The following is a 21,965-nucleotide window of genomic DNA, read 5'->3' on the forward strand; positions in this document are numbered from 1 at the left end:
TAGCTATACATGCCATATTATTACTCGTGATAGTGTGATATCTCCCGGCTCTAACAAAATTGTTTTGTTAAGACAATGATGACTTCCAACCGAGCTATTTTTTGATAATGCTAAAAATGATATTGAGATGATTGAAATATGTCTATGATGTGTCAAAATTTAGAAAGGTATGAATAGAAGTTCATGATATGTATGTGTTAATATATGAAATTAGACAACTATAAGTTAAGAAATGTGGAAATGTGGAATGAAATGAAAGTTTATGTTATGATAAGCTTATCCATGTGTGTTGGTATTTGTATGATTTTATGTGCCCAACCTATCTGATTAAGTGAATATGATAAGCTAATTTACTCAAGTTGACGAAATGTGTGTTAATATTCACTTATCGAATAATGTATAATCAGTAAGTTCATATGGTTGACACTTATGTTTAAATTGCCAAATTAAAGGTATTATAATGTTATGTTTTATGGTTTTGATATGAAATCATAAATAATATGAAATTGAGTTTGAAAATCAAATTGAATAGAATGCAGGAAATGAGTACGATCGTTCGATGATGAATTGACGGATAAGACCATTGTTGGACCATGGCAATACATGTGAGTACGTGTAAGACCATAGCTGGGCTATGGCATCGTAATAGCGTGTAAGACCATAGCTAGGCTATGGCATTGTGATACATGTAAGACCATGTCTGGGACATTGCATCGATATGAGATCCCGTGTGAGACCATATCTGGGATATGGTATCAACATCGATATGAGATTACATGTACATCATATCTGGGATATGGTTTAGGTATGAGATTTCGTGTAAGACCGTGTCTGGGATGCGGCATTGATATGTGATTTTGTATTAGACCATGTCTGGGACATGGCATCGATGTGAGACTTCGTGTAAGACCATATTTGGACTGTGACATTAAGTAAACGACATACTCAGACCCTTAAGACGCTCTCTAATTTGACAAATACTGGTAAGTAAAATTGAAGTTAAATGTTGAAATTTAATTAGATACTAACATTAAGTTCAATTAAGTAAATTCATTATTTGAAATTATGGATGGCAGAAAATAGTTGTAAAATAAATAAGTATATGAATTTGCTTGGAGCGAATTATGTGATTATGATATTATGTTAATGATGAAATGCTAACTCATATGTATGTATCTATGAGAGTCAAGTGAGAGGCTTTACAACTCCCCCTTACCAGTGTTGATTTATGATGAAAAATTTACGAGAATTATGTTGAATAAGTTCACAAGTATGAGACTAAATAGTTCAATCGTGGAATAATTAATAATGCAGACAGAGTTGAGTACAATTTAACAAATGAACTCAGTTTTAGAAGAAGTATCAGATTGTTTTAAAGATTGTACAGATTATGTAATGTCATGGTTAAAGTAGAAAATTAGTTTCTGTTATTCGACTCAATCGGTATGAAGTCTAGAGATATGCTTACTAAAATTTCTTTTGAAATGGTTTTCGTTAACGATTGAAATATTATGGTGTTCATGATAACAGAATTAGTCAGAGGAATGATGTTTGAGTTGTAAAGATGTCTATGTATAACAATTATGATTGAATACATTATTATGTCTTCTTCTGGATGTTCCATATATTCAATTGTTCCCAGGGATTTATATGATTTTTCTCTTTCTGATGAAATTATTATCGTGTGAGAACATTAGCTAACTATGATATTAGATGAAAGCACTATTGAACTGGTTAGTTTATGATCGATATTTCTTTATTCTATTCGAAATTATATTTTATTAAGTTGGAATAAGGATGATGTTAAAAATTTATGTGAGGCTATTCTTCTGTTTCTACTGAACGATGTTTGTCTTATGCGTATATTCAGAAAATATGATATTTCTATTACAATGGAATTCCAGAATAGATAAGTATTGTTTTTTTTTCTAGTTTCTCTGAGAAAACCATCTGGATCTTTATTATTATTTTCTTATGAGTTATGTTCTCGGACTTCCGGTATGGTATTGTAACTTGGGTTTCTTTACCTCGATTTTCTTATCACTCTTATTTCGTGAATTATCAATCATGGCTTATTTTTAAAATATATTTTTTAGTCTGTGATGGCTATATTTATCATGATTATATTTTTGGAATCGATATTAGAAATGTGGTGAGTCGGGTATTTGGGTTTATTTGATTTTCATGTAAGGAATTGTCATCGGAAAAGATATAAAGGTTAGGAACTCAATCTTAAATTGTATAGTGGATCTTTTCCCTCAGGTAAGTCTAATTAAAGTTAATGAGTTAAATTGGATATTCGGTTTCCTTGAGTTAATATGCTTGCGAGATCTTTGATTAGCATATTAAAAGAATTTTGAAAGATTTTGTGTTTGAGCTGTTTACTCAGCATGAATAAAGAGTATTTTGATGTGATATTATTCCATAGTTGAAATCAACTCAGTTGTTTTATTAGAGTGAACTGATTTGTTGAGATGTGATTTGAGATATATGTATTTAAACATGTCTTTGATTAAGGGAATAAATTCGGTACATTCACGAGTATATATTTAGACGGATAGTCTAAATGAAGAAATTATATTCTAGAAATTATGATACAGAGATATGCCTATTAGATTATTCTAACTGAATGATGTTATTACGAGTTAAAGTGTTCTCATTGATAAAGTTATCACATTTGTGAAAGTTTGAATGGTTTTTTTGCATATTAATAAAGTGGGAAATAGTGTTAATGATTTGAAATATTGAAAGATTCGATTAATCTCTAAGAAAGCAGATATAGTTACAGATGCTGAATGGAAAGATCTTTGCTTATTTTGTGTGAGTGGTTACTCGATTGATCTTATTTGATGATGGTTTGTTGTTAGCTAAATAAAAAGCTAAAGTGATGGTTTCTTTGCGAATTTGAAAAGCTCAGAAAAGTGTTAGTTAATTGCAAGCTAAATGAGTACAGTGTGAAATGACTTTTGATTTCGAATCTCAGAAGTTTTTTGTATGAGGCTCAGTAGTAGCTTGTTTGTTCATCCGAGAGTAATAAAATGTACAGTTATATGAAATAAATGTTCTAGGGTACGGGTATGAAACCCGATAATTCTGATTTTGTGTTCAGATGTTGATTTGTCAACAGGTTAAAAACCACAAATCAAGTGTATTCAGATCTAATACAGTCAGTGATGGTACGACAGTGATAACGAGATAGAGTCATTATAGATTTTAAATCGGGATTGTCATTACCCCCGAAAGGAAGATGTTAATTGTATTGTAGTTGATTATTGGGCAAAAATCCGCATGATTGTTTCATTCCGTACAAAATTCTTATTTGATAGATCAACTGAGCTAAGTGTTCCTAAGTGAGTAATTCAGAATTTTGACAAAATGCTCTAGCACTGTGTGTTAAAGTTCAAAGGTTATTGGAAAAATATATTTGACGCTAAAATCGATTGGTGATTCTGAGGAATTAGGGAAAGTGGTTCATAAGAGTTGGAGGAAACTTCTTCTGGTAAGATTTTCGGGGACAAAAATCCCTAAAAGGGGGAGAGTTGTAACAGCCCGATTTTAGCTAAGTCGAAACAGTGGTTTGAAAACCACAAATCCGATGTCAAAAAATTTATTTTATTATTATTTTAATATTTACAGCATGATATTAGAGTTGTGTGAAAATTTCGTGAAGAAATTTTACCGTTTAAATACTTAATTTGGTAAAAAGGATTAAATCGCGTAAGGCGTAAAATATGAGTCCTATTTGTTAAATGAACCAAATAGTTATAGAACTTTAATGTGGAAGTCCTTATTTGGTAAATGGCCCATTAAAGAGATAGTGGATTTTGATGGTTTGACATTAGTGTAAATATTAAATGTTTTAAAGGTTATTTTGGTAAATAAGTGATAAAAGACAAAATAAATAAAACTAAAGTAATTTCTCATCTTTATTTCTCTCCTCCATCGAAATTTCAAACAAAAAGGGCAGCCACGGATGAAGCTTCATTCGGCCATGGTGTTCTTGTATGCATGTAGGTATTTTCTACTCAATTTTTAATAATTTTTATGTTTTCGGAATCGTTGTTGCTTAATCTATCTAATGAGGGGACTAATTTGCAAAACTATTGAATAGTTTGAGATTTTTCATTGATGATAATGCTAGGGTTTCAAAGTTTTATGGAAGAAAATAAATCCTTGTTGTTAAATAAACAACTTTTGTTAAAAGATTTTTAATGAAATTGTCAAATACGGGCTAAATTGATAAATGTGAAAAATAGTGTGTTAAATATGTGAAATTATGAATTTTATGGGCTGATATGAGCATGTATGATTTTCGGCTAGGCTTGGGCGTGATGAAATTTCATGAATTTTAATTTTACATGCCTAGGCACTAAATTGTAAAAAGGTCAAAAGTATAGGGGCAAAACGGTAATTCACCATAAGATGAAATTTAATTGAATTGAGTAGAATAATGATTAACTGAGTTGAATTTGATTATTTAGATCAAGTTAAGCCTCGTGCGGGTCTAGATCGAAGGAAAAGCAAAGATTCAGACTAGTCGATCCGTTCTGTTGTTTTAACGATCGAGGTAAGTTCGTATGCAATAAGCATTGTTACATTTATGCTTTTAATGCTTTGATATCATATAAATTGTATATATGTGACTATTGTTATGTTTAACGACATATCGGCTAAGAATGGCACTTAGTGTGCGATTTGAAATAGCTTCGGCTAAATGTGGCACTTGGTGTGCGATTTGAGATAGCTTTGGCTATACATCAATGTGGCACTTAGTGTGCGAAATATTGAGAATGGCACTTGTGTATGAGATATTGAGTATGGCACTTAGTATGCGAGACATCGAAGATGCAATGGCATTACGTGTATGTATGAAATGGTAAGGATAGATACAGGTATTATGCAAAACTCATAAGAAATGATTTCAGTTTATGATGCATCTTTGTAACGAAGTAAATAAGTAAGTCATGCCTATGAGAATGATTTTTTGATGACCTTGTGATTATTGGTCCATGCTTATGTTGTATAAATATGTATTTATACCATGATGGTTGAAATGATTTGTAAAGGTGTTATTAACTTGGTTATCATTATTTACACTAAAACAGTTTTGGACAACAGCAGAGTCAACTCACCAAAAATGGTGGAAATCGAATTAGTGGTTGAATAAGATATGAAATTAAATTTTATTGAGTCTATTTTCTTATAAAGGAAACGTTGTAAGCAAAAGAATTTTATATTATGAGATATTTGAATTTTTGTGAGACAGAGTCAAAATGATCTCGGAATCCCCTGTTCTGATTTGGGAAAATCATTAAAAATTGTACAAAAATAATTGTAGGTAAAAATTTATATGATTAAAATTTTTAATGAGTATATTTGCAAAAGAAACAAACGGGAACATCATCTGAATTTCTTATGGGGTGATAATAAATTTTTAGTAAAGAAAGGTCGAAGCTGTCAAATAGTAAAATTGGGATAACTTTGAAGAATAAACTGTTCTTATTGGCTAATCCATAAATTCTGAAAATTTTATGATAGAAATATATATGAGTCTAGTTGCAAAGAAAATTAACGGATCATAATTTATAAATCTGTAGCTCAAGTTATAAATAATTTAGTGACCGTTACTCTAGTAGACAGTTTGACTGAATTATGTGCAATTATGATTGCGCTACCTTGAAAACATGTTGTTAGAATTTGGAAAAAGCAAGTTAATAAGTTGCTTATTATTTTCATATGGACTACTTACTCCCCTTCCTTTCCCATCTTTTATAGGTTTATTTAGCTAGCTCGGGTTGGAGATCGCCAGAGATTCAATCACACTATCAAGCTACCATTTGGGGTATAAGTATTCAAGCACTTGAGTTTATGGCATGTATAGGGGCTTAGTCAATTGTGTATGTGTCATTTGATTTGGCCAAATGTATTAGCTTATGATGATATGTTGATTCATTTTGTATATATAGCCATGAGATGTGGCTTATATTGACTATTTGGGTTGTAATGTCTAATTATATGTACTAGCATGTGCCAAAGGTCATGTGGTGTGATAATGTTGTTTAATATGGATAGGTATGTGGATATGGTTTAGGTGCTTGATAATTGGTTGATGACATAATTGGCATAAGTATGAAATAAGAGAATGGGTTAATGATAGTTATGGCATGAAAGTTTGATAAGTTTAAACTAGGCAGAGTATGATACCTTATGCATGAATAAATTGATATGAAATCACCATGATCATGACTTGTTTGATAATGTTTAAATGCTCAATTATGCCATGAAAAGTGCTATTAAAATTATGTTTAAGCATGTGCAAATGAGGGTGCCAAATGTCTTGGTAAATAGCCACTTTCTTGGCCACACGGGCAGAGGCACGACCGTGTGTCTCTGCCGTGTGGAGGGCACAGCCTAGCACTTAGGCGTGTGACTTGGCCGTGTAACTCTATTTTTTTGCTGATGTCATAAACAGAGAGTTACACAGGCCGAGGACATGGGTATGTGTGACCACACGGCCTAACGCACACGGGAGTGTGTGACCACACGGCCTACCCACGCGGGCGTGTGTCCCTGTTTCATGATGAAATTTTCTAAGTTTTCCCAAAAGTTTTCAATGTTTCCAGTTTAATCCTGAATAATCTTTGATACTTGTTTAGGGCCTCGTAAGCCCATTTAAGGGACGTTATACATATGTATTAATGTTTTTGATTTGAATGAAATTTTATGGCCTGATTTTATGTGATTGTGTATATTTAAGTTCAGTAATGCCTCGTATCTTGTCCTGGCATTGGACACGGGTAAGGGGTGTTACAATGAAAACCTAATATACCTGAAATAGAAAAAAAAAGAGAGGTCTAGCTGCTGTTATATAGTGAATTCTCTCTGAAAAGTTAAAGAGGGTTCTTGCTGTTCGTTGTCACACTAGGTGGATTACGTAGAGGTCAGAAATTTTTGTAGCGGCTTGGAATCGACATACATTATGTAATAAATTGCACAACAATTATATTTGGTTTTCCAAATGATTAAAGGGAATCATTCATATCCTTCTGACCCTGATTCGTTCCTCAGACATGGATCCCTGGATGTGATCGTCGGATTAATTTTTTCGCTATGCCATGGGGTGTACCAATGTTCTAATAGTTGTAACAGAGCCACTTCTGTGATACAGACTTGGGTTTAAATACTTGGGTGATGCAATTGCATAAGATACATGCTTTACTTTTCTTGCATTTTCGGTTTTATGTTGAATATGTGATAGTCGTTAATAATGCTTTAAGTCGTAATATGCATAATATGTTCCTTTTGATTATTGTTTAAATGTTAATCATAGTTTTGTGCCTATCAGGTTTTGTTTTTGTTAAGTGTGAACAAATATGCTATCTCGATGATAGTGATGAAGTTGTGATTTCCAGTTAAGAGTTAATCAGTTGTTTTCGTTCAGACTTGGAACAAGGGTTATTTCAGTAAGAAACCTGAAGGATGAAAATCTTGAAAACATGATACTGATGATAAATGTAACGCCCCAAAAATCCTTAAGTTTATTTTCGCATGTTTGTGACACACAACTATGTATCTGCTTCAGTGGTTAAGTGTTCTGGATGTGTCTGAGAAGTCTTGGGTTCAAGCCTTGGCTTGTGCAAAAGTTTTGTTTTTATTTTAAATAAGCCTTGTCTCTAGTCAGTAGGTTCTTAAATAAATGTGGGTATTTTATGTTAGAATGGGCTTGCTAGTATAGGGGATAAGTGGCGTATGGTAGTTACTTGAAGTTTGAGGTTTGAATCTTGGTGAGCATAGTGGAGTGTTTTATTTTGCAGCTGTTCTGTGGGAGTGGTGTAGTTTGACTGAAACACTAAAGTGTTTGAGTGGTTTTTGAATTTTGTGGTTGAGGGAGGAGGGGACGGCATAGAGGGATTTGGGGAGGAAATTGTGGGAAGTTAAGGTGAGAGGGAGTGTTGTGCCGAAATTAAACTCTGGGCACTCAAGAATTCGGCCTTGATGGGTATGCTCCTCATTTCGATTTTTGCCTGCTCTTTTTTGCTTGGAGGCTGAATGTTGTAGGGGTTTCGTTCGTGTATCTTTCTATGTCACCTATTTCATCTTTGGCAACCATTTCTTTTCTTTTGTTATTTGACTTCTTCCTTCTTTGGCCGAACACACTCTCTCTTTTCCCCTTCAACACATTAGGGTTTTTCTCATTTTTGGTCTTGTCCAAGCTTGTTCGTCCCTAGTGTCCTCCTAGTAACCGATTACCTCTTCTTCTTTCCCTCTTCTAATCAATTCTTGTTTTGGACAAGTACACCTTCTTCCCTATCTGTTAACAGATTTTCTTCTCTTTTCATCTTGATATTTAGACCGAATACCTCATTTTTCCCCCTCTCTTTGCAGTTTTGGCAATTGTTCTTTGATCAGTCGAGTTCGAGTGTAAGGTTCTTTTACCACTCTCCCTCACTTTTCTTTCTCTCGATTATTCTTTTCTTTCATCTGTTGTGTCAGCTGATTACTCCATCTCTGGTTCGAGTGCACGGCTATTATCCTCTCTCTCTCTTTCTGTTGTATTAGTCTTTTATCTAACATCTTCTTTTACTATCGAATTGCTAGAAGTGTGGTGGTGCGAGCCTTTGTCTCTATCATACTGTGTGCTTGTGGCTCTCAGGTTGAGTGTAGGCCGATTGCTTTTGACTCTTATTCTCAGTTGTACACCTTTGGTAAGTTGTTATAGTTAATAAGTTTGGTTGGGATGCAGGTAATCGTAAAAGGGCTTGTAATCTATCTTTTAGATAAATATTATTAGAGGGGTCGTTTTAACCCTATTGTGTAGAAACTAATTGTGTACTATGATTGAATCTCGGTTGAAGTGCTCAAGAGGGGTGTGCACACTTTTGCAAACTAGGTGTGTAATCTCCATTCCAACTATTGAAATCGACAAAAGTAGGAATAAGTGAATGTTAACGCTACACGAGCGTACGCTTGCTCGTGTGGTAGTACCGTGTGACTAAACATGGGCGTTTGATCGTGGAGGCCACCATGAGCTATTTTATGGGTTTAGGTCGTTTTGGGCCTTATTGGGTCGAACTGGTCTGTGTGGGCCCTACATGGGTGAATCACACGAACGTGTGAGAAATATTGGGCCAGGCTATGTAATCCACACGGCCAAGGCCATTTCTAGGCTATGTGGGCCACACAGACGTGTGAGCCCACATGGGCCCATATTATGGGCCTTGGGCCCATTTTAACTATTTGATTGTTAAGGTTGCACAGGTCATCCGAGACGACTGTGGACCTACTGTTGGGTCGGTAAGTGTACCTGGACCCCTATTGGATAAAATGACTATTATGCCCCAGTGTGATAAAATGACTGTTATGCCTCTATGAGATGTATGATTATATTTAAGCACGACGCCTTAAACATAATGAATACATGTATGATATTATGAAACGTCACAAGATGATGTATGATATGTTGCATGGGATGGGTTTATTATGATTGGAGGAAGTGCACTGTACTGGCAGCTCTGCTGCAAATACTGTTTAGTGACGCAACCGGTACCTTGGAGTGTAGGGATGGGTGGGTTGATTATATCCCCACATGGAGTGTAGGGTTGGATGGAAATGGAGTGTAGAGGCTGGTTGGGTAAGATCTCTTGATTGTATATCTGTACTGTACTGTCACTGAGGTGGGCTTTAACCCAAACTGATATTGATGCTGTAATGGGCTAAGGCCTTAACTGATACTAAACCGTCACTGGATTGGGCTTAGGCCCAGACTGTGTTTACTCACTGTTTGTTTATTTGATATGGGATTACACACTGAGTTTTCATAACTCACCCATCTGTTTATCTATACAGGTAGTCCCCAGTCTTAGGGGGATCGGTGCTGCAAGGGACTCAAAGGTGGCCACACAATCGTACGTACTTCCGTATTTAATTTTTAAATTATAAGTAATTTTTATTTTGGGTATTTTTAATGTAATAAGGCCTCCTTGGATTTTTATTTTTAATTTGGGATTTTAATTTACTTTTGTTATAACTGCTAGGATTAGGAACTCGAGTTTTGAAAAAAGAAACAATGTTTTTACAAAGTAAACGCAAAAATGCAATTGATTTAGAAAGCTTCCGCTATAAAGCGATGTCCTGGCATTCAAAAAGTTTTCAAAGTAAATACCTTTTAATTGGGATACAAGTTTTAAAATGAATGACACATTTTAAAATCATCAATAAGATCACACAACGAAGTTAAATTTGGAAAAGGTTTTCAATGATATCACACTTTGCGAAAAAAACACTTCAATGTGACATTGCCAGATTCGACCATAAAGTCCAAGCCGAGTTTGGGGTGTTACATTCAGTGGTGTCAGAGCCAAGTTGTAAAACTTGGCTGTGGATTTGGGTTTCTTCTAAAACATGAAATTTTCAAAAAGAAATATACCAAATGATTTGGAAGTATTTTGAAATGTTTGTACTGAATGTGTTTTAAAATGTTTCTACTGAATGTGTGGTCCACCGAGTCTTCGGCGCCAATTTTGTAATTCTTCTAAAACTATTGATTGTTTAAATTGAAATACTGAGACTACTGTAGGTAGTAGACTATACTAAAATACTCTATTTAGGGTAGACTAAAAATTGTAGTAAGACTGCGATCTGCGAAAATGAACTCTGAATTACTAATACTATTTTCCATAAAATATCTATTAATAAACACTGGAACTGTAAAAATAATGCATAAAACTGTTAATACAAATAAGACACAATTCAATATGAGCACCAGAGGTACTCGCGGAAGGGGTACAAGAGGCCGCGACAGAGGCTGTGGAGGTGCTCGGGCTAGGTCTTCGTCATCTGGCCACATGCCTAATGTTGAAGCTAGAGAGGCACCGACTTGACCTGTGACTGAGACTAGGTCTCATGATCGTGTGGTTGGGGATGACACACTGTCCCAAGCTACGTTACGAATTATGAAGAGGGTCGCTGGGCCCAATACTAGTGTTGTGGGCCATGGGTGGGTTATGGAACGACTCCGGCCTAATGGAGCTAAGATTTTCCGGGGTATTGCTGGAGTTGCCCCTAATGTGGTTGAATATTGGATTGAGGCCACAGAAAGGATCATGGAAAATCTTGACTGCACCCTTGAGCAAAAACTAAAGGGTGCAGTGTCACTGCTGTGAGATGAGGCCTACCAGTGGTGGCTTACAGTTAAAGAGGGCACTCAGCTCGATCGGTTGACCCGGGAATTTTTCAAAAATGCTTTCTAGAGTAAGTATGTGGGTGCTAGTTATGTGGATGCTCGGAGGAGAGGGTTTCTGAATATGACTCAGGGGGATAAATCGGTGGCTGAATTTTTGCGATTAAGCTGATATGCGCGAGGGACGGTGGAAACTGAGTACGAGCAGTGTGTTCGTTTTGAGGACAACTTTAAGGATAGCCTATGGGTTTTGATAACTCCACAAAGGGAGTGAAATTTTGCTGCTTTGGTTGATAAGGCGAAGATCACTGAGGAGGTGAAGCGCGCTGAGTGCCAAAACCATGAGAAGGAGAAAGATAGGAACAAGAGGGATTCAGAGCCCTCAAATTCCTTTCTAAGGCCTAAGAAAAAGGCCAGAGTTGATGGGCTAGTCAGATTTGGGGCCCCTATTACTACTACTGGACCGCAACCCTGTGCTGATTATGGGAGACGCCACCAGGGCGAGTGTTGGAAAAGGATTGGGGCATGTTTGAGATGCGGATCATTGGAGCATTATATCAGAGATTGTCCACGAGGGCCCGATTAGGTGCAACCTATGGGTAGGGGTATTTTACAACCGCCAAGGGGTGTTTAGCAACCACTGAGAGGCCATGGTTAGGTCAAAGGTGGTAATAGTTTGGGCCGTGGTCAGAGAGCACCAGGCAGGGGTGCTGGTCATACTGAGGCGAGTTAGCCAGCTCTGATTTATACTGCACGTCGTCGAGAGGAAGGGGATGCTCCAGATGTTATCACGGGTACTTTCTTTATCTATAATGTACCTTATACTACACTGATAGATATAGGATCTACCCATTCTTACATAGCTTGTGTGACACCCCAAAACTTAGATATTAATTTAAGTATGTTGTGTTGCATAAATATATGCTTGGTTTAGTGGTTAAGTGTCTTGGGGAGTACCTGAGAAGTCTTAGGTTCAAGCCCGGGCATTTGCAAAAATTTTTGTTTTTAAGAAATAAACCTTTGCCTTTAGTTACTAGGCTTTTAAATTAATGTGAGTAAAACATGACAAAAAAGGGCCTGCTAGCCTAGTGATAAGGGGCGTGTGGAGTGTACCTTGGGGTCTGAGGTTCGAGGCTTGGCGATGCAGAAGGAGCATTTTATTTTGCTACAAGTGCTGTGGATGTGTCTTAGGTTGTCCGAAATTGAGGTGTTTGAATAGTGTTTGAATGGGTGGTTGTGGAGAGAATGGTGGAATGATTTTAGGAGGATTTCGTGGGATGTAGAAGTGGAGGAGTTGTAGCTGAATAGGTACTCTGACCACTCAGGGATTTTGGCTGTGGGTAAGTTTTCTTTGCTCTTCTCTTTTTCGGCTTCTAACAAGTGGGTTCGGGTTCTTATCACTCTTTTTCTGGGTAGCCAAATTCTGCTAAGGGTTTTTACTGGTACTTTTCATTTTTTTCATTTTTAGTTCTGATTTTCAAGTTTAGTGCCCTACTGACCATTTTTGCTTTTCTCCTCTACCTCTTCGTAATCAGTTTTTCTTTTTCTTCTTTCCTAGTTGTTAGCCAAACACATCCCTTCCCTCTCTCAACTTTTTCGGTTTTGCTAGCCGATTCTCTTCTCCTTTTCTTCCTTTGCTCTTATAGATCGATTGTTCTCCTTTTCTGTCTCTTTCAATCCCTTCCCTTTTCACTGGTGTGGTGGACGAGTATTGATTGGTAAGCCCTTGTTTTGTCTCTGCTCTTCTAGCTTTCCTCCTCTTTTTTTGAATGCCGATTCTCATCTTTTTCTCTTAGTTACGGTGTTCTTTCGGGTTTTAATACTTCTCATGGAGTGAAAGAGTTCTCTAGTGCTACAGAAAAGATCAGAACCTTTCTCTCGTCTCCCGATCGAAGGTAACGTTATTCGTTGATATTGTATTGAACCAAGGTATTTTGGCTTGGATTCTTTGGTAGTGGCCAAATACTTCTTTCCCTTATTTTTTGGGTTTTCGTTTTCTATAGGTTGGTATACATTGATTTACATATTGGGCTTTAAAAGCCGTCGGTGGATCCACGATTGTCAGGCAGCCGTGCGATCCTCATATACTTCCTCTGTTCCATAGTCCCCACCCCATATGCAACCTAAGCAGAACATCATATGTATGCATGGCACATCCATAAAACTTACATTCAACACCTAGGGGTATTTTGGTTGTTTTCGCCCTTAGGGGCATTTCGGTAATTTTCCCTTAATTACAGTTTTCACTTACCTTGGCCCATGAAAAAGTCCCGTGAGCTAAGATGAACGAATACTATGCACCAGGTAGGAGTCCAAAGAAGAGGAGGTGGGTCATTAAGATCGCTTAAGTACCAAACTCTCTTTAGATCTAATCTTAGACATGCATATACTCGTTGCCACACCTTAACCTTATGACTTGTTCACGGTCGCAATATATTAATTAAGCCTTATGTAGTTATCATATACTAGGCACAAAACCCCTTACAAAGCCCCAAACAAATTCACATACATGTATCTGGCCCATTAAGCCCATTAATATTCATATAGCCCATTAGGCCCAAATCACCTGTATATGGCCTATTAGGCCCAAGTCACATTTATATGGCCCGTTAGGCCCAGTCACATTCATATTCATGCTCACATACAAATTCCTATCACATAGCATCAATATTAAGTTTTTGCCTATTATGGGCCCAATAGCCCATCGAGCCCATTTAGCCCATTCTGGCCCGTATGGCCAAATCACGACCCAAGTCCACGAAATCGCTCGTGGGTCTAAGGCAACCTATTGGTCTTCCCCTTACGAGTGTTCGCTCACTCGCAAGACTACTGTAGCCAAACTTTTGGCTTTTCGGCATTTCGACTTTTTGGCATTTCGACATTTCGACTTTTGCCGATTCATAGTGTGTGTGTAGTGTATGTACACACCTGGTAGGCAAGCGTGCTGTGATTTCCTTCGCCCAAACCAACAATCAATATCACTTAAATATTAATCGCACATACTTATCGAATAATTTACCAAAAGCCGGAATCTCACCTTAACCTTACCTTGCGCGATAAGTATAACAGACCCTTCACTAACCATGATCAACTCCTAGATCTGTACCAATTATAACTATTAAAATTAGAATAATAGGTGACTCATATCCAACACAAGCCTCCTTACCTTACTATGGCTATTTGGGCAACCTTAGCCAATGGATGAGGAATACTTACCAAAACCGCAAAACCTAAGGAGCAACTCGGCAATGAGCTAAGATCCAAGATCTGATACTAATTCCCTACCACAGTTGATTAGAAAGAGTGAGGGACAATATTCGATACTTAGGAAAGAAACCGATTGGGAGAACAACACTTACACTAGATTTGACCGAAGTAGAAGGAGTAGTGATTGCACCAAGGGTATTCGGCCAAAGAGGTTCAGTCCTTTACGATTTTGTATGCCAAAAGAGGGTTATTCGACTCCAAGGAAAAAGAAAGAAAAGTCAGCAATGAGGTATAGGAAGAATAGAAAGAAAAGTTAGCAATGAAGTAAAGGAATAATAGAATTTGACACAAGGAAGGAGAAAAAGAAAAGAAAGGCAGAGGGTTTTCGACTTTTAGAGAAAAGAGTTTCTGGTAACAGGGTGAAGGAAATTCGATCATTAGCTTCATACCTAGCATTCGACACCTATTTATAAGCTTTATAGCTGAATTTTCCCATGCCCAATTCCCCATTCAGCTTTATCACTTCTCCCTTCTCATCTCCTCGTTTTTCTCCCTGATAACCCCTTGAACCTTTCCTTAATTTTCTCTCCTTAACACTTACCTTGGAGTCCCCTTTCACACCAATTCCATCCTTCTAGAAGGTCAAAATTAAACTTCTAAAAATGTTAAACTAGGATTCGAACCTTGGATCTCCTTGCTAGCCACTAATGCCACCTCCTTACACTCTAAGTGGCGTCACTTAGCCACTCTTCCACAAGGCTTTTTGATGTCATTTTTCCCTATCTTTATTTAAAAGGCCAACTACTTGCCAACAAGGTCCTTTTAATGATTAAACTATAATTTCATTTACCCCTAGGTTCAAACTCAAACCTTAATTAAGACCTACTATAATTATCACATGGCTAGGAACAAAAACACAATTTTTATCAAAACTGAAAACAAAGAAAGTTTAGGATTTCAAGATCTTTGGGTTTCAGGATCTTTGGGGCGTTACAAATAAAGATCATAAATTAATCAAAATTCATCCTAATACTGATATGAGAAGATCACATGATAATAAGACAAAATTTAGGAATTTTTCTGATAAAGATATAAATAACCCCCCACACTTAAGATGTATATTGCCCTCAATGTACAAAGTTAGATTTACGACTATATAGATATAAGATAATAAGATAGGGAGAGATGTGAAACTTCCTGAATGATGAATGGACTCCTTGAATTGGAGTTATGGAGAATAATCAGCCAAGGCCCTGATAAGAGTGGAGGAGGATACTCCGGTGGTGGTAGAGGTTCATTAGTATATAAGTCCTATGCCAAAAGAATATTATATCTGGTAATAGCTATAGTCGTGGTCGAGCAGGACATGGCAGTTGTGGAGAACCTTTTCCAGTAGAGTTTCAAATTCCTAAGTGATGATGAGCTTTGGAGCTCTTTTTAACTCTTATAAAGTCAAAAACTCTTTAGGAAATATAAGGAAGCATAATTACTCGCAATGAAATAGCCGAAACTATAAATTGTTCAATAAAAATTATAAAACCTAAAAATGAAATAATATTAAAGGAAAATAAAATAAAAAGTACTTAAAGAAGATAAATAAAGATAAAAGTGAAAATAAAAATAATAAATAAAAAGTTCTTAAACATCGTTATCATCGAATGGTTCGCGAGGTGGTGGTGGCGATAAGATGTGAAGTTGCTAACAAATCTGATGTAAAGTAGCATCAATGTGATCAAATCACTGAAAACACTGCTGCTCAAATCGAGTGAGGCACTCAAAGATGTCAGAGTATGAAGTCGCCGCATGAACTGGACGATGGATCGGGGTTGGCTGAGAGGGTGGGTCCTCATGACGTAGGAGGCATCATCAATAATGTACTCTAGGTCCTCCTCCTCGATGGACTAGATGAGGCAGTACTAGGAGGGTAGGTTCCACGCCGTTTCTCGATGATCCTCATATAAATCATGCTTGAGATGCCCTGTGGGGGCATCTGGCCGATGAGAGTGAGGGAGGATGATTGTGCTGCTGTGTTGAGGAGCCCGAAGTGCCATGCCAGTCTAGTCACATAGGGGACAATGGAGATGACTCCTTTCCTATGCCACTCAGTTTGATGGCGGATGGCGAGGGCAATGAAATAGGGAAGGTTGAAGACGTGCCCGTTCGCCATGCTCCACAAGAAATAGGCGTCGTGATTGTTGACGATGCCGGTGCTCTCTCACCGTCTTGTCAGAATGTGGGCCAAGATGGCGTGTAGGTACCGCATGGATGGGGTAAGAGCTGATGCCTTAGAGCGGCTAAGATCATAGGTGGCCGAGTCAGGGACTAAAGCACTCTAACACTTCAAAGGAGAATAGTGGATATGTCGATGGAGGGTGTCGAGTTCGTTGTCGTCCATGAACTCCTCCGTGTACAGTCCTAGTGTCGTACCAAACTCAGGTACGCTCAACTGGCGAACCAAACCACTGAGGTGGAACTGGACCGTTCTTGGATCATCAAACTCTGTCATAACGATTTGGAAGTGAAAGGTCGAACAGAGTTCCAGTGTGAGCTCGAGGTACGTCGGCTCGATGATCCCAAAGAAGAGCTCCCATGGATCAGTCGATAGAAGGGCTCTGACCGTGTTAGCCAGTTAGACTTGTTCAAGTGCGGCCTAGTCAATGCATCGGCCCTCACCTAAGGGTCGGGCTTGAAGTATCTGAAAGAGTTCTTCCTCTGGTCCTAAGGGAAACTAAATAAAGGGGTGTCTGATCTTCGCGGTAGGACCCGAAGATGACGTTGCTCCTTTCCTCTTCTTCGAAGTAGGGACGGTGGTCTTTTTGCCACGTGAGGTTGACATGGTATACCTGCAATGAAAAGTCAAAGTTAAAACAATACTCCCTAAGAATGGCATCGAGAGGTATGTAAGTATGTTAAAATTGAAGAAGAATACTTCATGGGCATCGCAGGTAATAGGTAAGATGAAAAGTAACTAAATCCTAATAGAAATCATTATTAACAATAGGAACATGGGAATAGTGCTAAATGGAATATCTAGTGAATGAATGCATGTGGGTTTGATAATATGAAATATGGTGTGGGTAAGCATGAAATCCAAGTAAAAAAATGGATGAATGTAGCATAATGTATTGACTAAAATGGAAAATTTCTAATAAAGAGAATAAATATTACTATCATTATAACCATGAATATTTACTCAAAATAGTCAAATGAAACAATAAAAAATCATGAAATAAGTAAGAGATTTGAAGAGAATAGAGAGAAAAGAGTACACAAACGCAAGAGGGAAGAGCTTGGGTCGTCGAGGGTGGTGCTGTGGTCGGCGCACGGGTGTGGCAGGGAGGGCATGTGCTGAAGTTACAGCGGCTAGGGTTAGGGATTTGGGGAAGGGGATGATGAATAGTGATGGGTTATATAGATTTTGGGGCACACGGCCCTGAGACACGCCCATGTGCCCTTATTTTAGCCCGTGTGTTTCACGATTTTCAAATTTGGGCGCATCTAAATTTGGCCCACGCTTGTGCTCCTTGGGTGTGTTGGTTCACACGGTCGTGTCCTACTTCGTTCACTTCTCCCACACCCGTGTAAATAGGTCCACGCCCGTATTGTTTTATCAATCATGAGCACGGGTGGTGGGCACGGGCGTGTCGCACGCCCGTGCTAAATTTTTGGTTTTAACCACGGTTTCTAGACAAAGGCGTGCCGCACGCCTGTGTTGTTTTGACAGGCTCGCCCACGGCCACGTCGCATGACCATGGCAACTTATCGCATCTCGTGTTGGGGAAAAATTTTACCTTATTTTCACACAGCCGTATCGCACGGCCGTGTCTTTGTTCGTGGTGTGAGCACGGCCTAAAGCATGCCCGTGTTGCTGGCCGTGTGGATTACAACACCTGTGTTTCAATGACTCAGTTAGTGATTAGATGTTAAAAACTAAAATTTTAAAGAAATCAATATTGTTAGTGCTCGGGTTTCCTCTCAAGAAGCGCTTATTTAGAGTCTAAGCTCGACTTACCTCTCTTTGCATGGTTACGATGGTGTGAGGAGTTTACACTCCTCATCCTTACTATCAATTTTATCAACATAAGGTTTAAGACGAGTACTATTTACCTTGAACGTGCCGAATTTGGAATGAATTACCTCGACTGTACCGTATGGAAAAGTGCTAAGTACCGTAAGAGGGATTTCTTCATTTGGTTCAGAAGTGGTAATATGAGGATCTACTACATCTAATAGCACTTTGTCCCCAACCTTAACTTGATTTGGGGAAAAATTTAGCTTGTCATGGCGTGGTTTTGGTTTTCCGTGTGTTCTCAATTTATGTGTCAGCCATTTATCTAGCTCCTCGATTTGTAGCCTTCGTTCTTCATAGATAGGTCCTTTATTGTTGCTTGAACTTGGCTCATGTATGTTCTTTGAACCTATTTCCTGCAAAGAAGGTTTCACCACTTGATCAGTATTAGTACTATGATTTACACAATCATCCTTGACATTTGATGTGTTACTTGAATTACGAGCTTGAAGAATGATTGTTTCCTCACCCACACGAAGTGTGAGTTCACCTGTACCAACATAAATTATCATTCTGGCAGTTGCTAAAAAGGGCCTCCCTAGAATTAAAGGTACGTTACTATCCTCCTCTATGTCTAGAACAATGGAATCAACTGGGAATATAAATTTGTCAATTTTAACGAGTACATCTTCAATAATACCCCTAGGAAATCTGTTGTTTTATCTGTTAATTGAATGCTCATCCTAGTTTGTTTGGATTTCCCAAGACCTAGTTGCTTAAACATTTTGTAAGGCATGGCATTGATACTAGCCCCTAAATCAGCCAAGGCATTGTTAACATCTAAGCTACAAATTAAATAAGGAATCGTAAAACTCCCTGGATCTTTCAATTTGTTGGCCAACTTATTTTGCAGAATGGCTGAGAAAACTGCATTCATCTCCACATGCGATGCCTCATCTAACTTCTGCTTATTTGCTAAAAGCTCCTTTAAAAATTTGACTGTGTTCGACATCTGCGAAAGAGCCTCAATAAACGGTAAGTTAATATGTAATCTCTTTAAAAGTTTAAGGAATTTACTGAATTGTTTGTCTGAGTGGTCTTTCCTTGTCGCATTGGGGTATGGTACACGTGGTTTGTATTCTTTACTTACCTGTTTTTGGTCATTGTGGTCCACCTCACCTTTACCTTTACTTACCACAGTTTCTTGCCTCGGTTCTGGTTCAGGTGCAACTAACCCTTCCTCATCTTGAATGGTAATCGCATTGAGCTGGTATATTGGGTTAGATTCAGTGTTACTCGGTAGGCTACCTTGTGGTCATTCAGATATCAATTTAGTGAGCTGGCTTATCTGAGTTTCGAGCCCTTAGATCGATGCTTGTTGATTCTTAAGTGCTGTCTCGGTATTCTAAAAATGAGTTTCTGACACCGAGATGAATTTTGTTAGCATCTCTTCAAGGTTTGGCTTTTTCTCTTGTTGGTAAGTTGGTTGTTGGAAACCTGGAGGTGGTGGTGGTCTCTGATTCCCTTGGCCTCCCCGTGAGAAATTTGGGTGGTTCCTTCATCCTGCATTGTAAGTGTTTCTATAGGGATTATTTTGAGGTCGAGGATTATTACCCATATAATTTAATTGCTCATTTTTCATGTTGTGGCGATAAGGTGGGTACTCTGAATTACTCGTTCCTCTTTCACTTGCATTGCATTACTGGGTGAACCTGTGAATAACCAAGGACACCGTCAAATTTTCTATTCAAAAGTTCTACCTGATTAGAGAGCATGGTGACCAAATCGACATTAAAAATGCCACTGCTTTCATTGGCTTTGTCCTCATGACATGCCGCTGATGATTATTCAGTGACATCTCTTCTATAAATTCATAAGCATCCTTAGGTGTCTTATTATTGATAGTCTCACCAGCGGCTGCGTCAACCATCTGTCTAGTCGAAGGGTTCAGGCCATTGCGAAAAGTTTGAACCTGTAGCCAGAGTGGTAACACATGGTGAAGGCATCTTCTCAAAAGGTCCTTGTATCTCTCCCATGCATCATAGAGTGTTTCTAAATCCATCTGTACAAACGAAGAGATATCATTACGCAATTTAGCCGTTTTAGCCGGCAGAAAATATTTTAATAAAAACTTTTCAGTCATTTGTTCCCAAGTAGTGATTGACCCTTGTGGTAACGAGTTCAACCACTGTTTAGCTTTGTTCCTCAATGAAAAAGGGAATAACCAGAGGTGAATGGCATTATCAGAAACACCATTAATTTTAAAAGTGTCACAAAGTTCCAGAAAATTCGCCAAGTGAGTGTTGGGATCCTCGTCCTGCAAACCATCAAACTGAACAAAATGCTGTATCATTTGAATTGTGTTAAGTTTTAGTTCAAAATTATTTGCAGCAACAGCAGGCCTAACTATGCTTGATTCAGTTCCTGTTAAAGAAGGTTTAGCATAATCATACATAGTACGCAGAGCAGGATTCTGATTAGCAGCAATCGTAGGAGGTAGCGGATTTTCCTGGTTTTCAGCCATCTCCTCGGCTGTGGTGTGAATATCGTCCTCTTGATCTTCCTCTCTGTATCATAAGCTTTTCATTATTTCTCTTTAGTTTCTGCGAACTGTGTGATTGATCTCACTATTAAAAAGTAATGGTCCTGACGGGTTTCTTCTGGTCATAAGCTAGAAAAACCTGTCAGAAAATAAAAGAAAAGTTAGAAAAGTAGAATTAAACTAAACTAAAAAATAAATTGCAATAAAAGTAAAATGGCTAAAGTAATAAAAATTGAGTGTTCCTAATATCTTAAGTTCCTTGGCAACAGCACCAAAAACTTGATACGTGATATTCGTGACAGGTTTTAAAAATTTATAATTAATCATTCTTGAAACTAACTATTATCACAATGAAGGCAAGTGTACATATCGAACAGTAGTATAGCTTTAGCAAGACTAGATTGTCGAACCCAAAGGAACTAAGAGTACTAATTAACTAAACTAAGGGTGCACAGAGAGAAAATTGGGGAAAAACTTTTGGGAAATCTTGATTGATTAAGACAATACCCAAGGAAAAATCCACCTAAACTTCACTTGTTATTTAACTCTGAATCAGACGATTTACTCATTTGACTTGATCCATAGGAATCCCTAAGTTATATTATTATCTCTCTTGAGACTAATAACGTCTAACCCTAGGTTGATTAATTAAAATCTCTTTCTAATTAACACCTTAGTGTTGCATTAGCCTGATTTATGAACTCTCTTATTAGGTTTCACCCTAATCTGGCAAAATCTTGTCACCCTATCTCTAGGCGTGCAATCAACTCCGCTTAATTACAACAAATTTACTCTTAGACAGGGACTTTTGCTCCTCTGAATAAGCGCATTAACTTGAATCAATATCCTAGAATATTAAAACAAGAATTAAGAACACATAATTAAGAACAAGCCAAATATTTATCATACAATTCAGTTAATAATAACAAGATCCGTCTTAGGTTTCATTCCCCTTAGGTATTTAGGGGGTTTAGTTCATAATTATGAAAGAAAACATCTCAAAAGAATAAAGATAACAAAACATGAAG

At 37.7% G+C, this 21,965-nt stretch overlaps 1 non-coding gene across 1 annotated transcript; it reads left to right on the forward strand.

The window, feature by feature from the left end:
• The first annotated feature begins 20,383 nt into the window (after positions 1 to 20,383).
• Positions 20,384 to 20,490, forward strand: LOC121213187 (small nucleolar RNA R71). The gene has a single exon (XR_005908556.1). It is a non-coding gene; the product is annotated as a small nucleolar RNA R71 (small nucleolar RNA).
• Positions 20,491 to 21,965: the final 1,475 nt, after the last annotated feature.

Source organism: Gossypium hirsutum, chromosome A13 (assembly GCF_007990345.1).
Source record: "Gossypium hirsutum isolate 1008001.06 chromosome A13, Gossypium_hirsutum_v2.1, whole genome shotgun sequence".
NCBI classification, from domain to species: domain Eukaryota; kingdom Viridiplantae; phylum Streptophyta; class Magnoliopsida; order Malvales; family Malvaceae; genus Gossypium; species Gossypium hirsutum.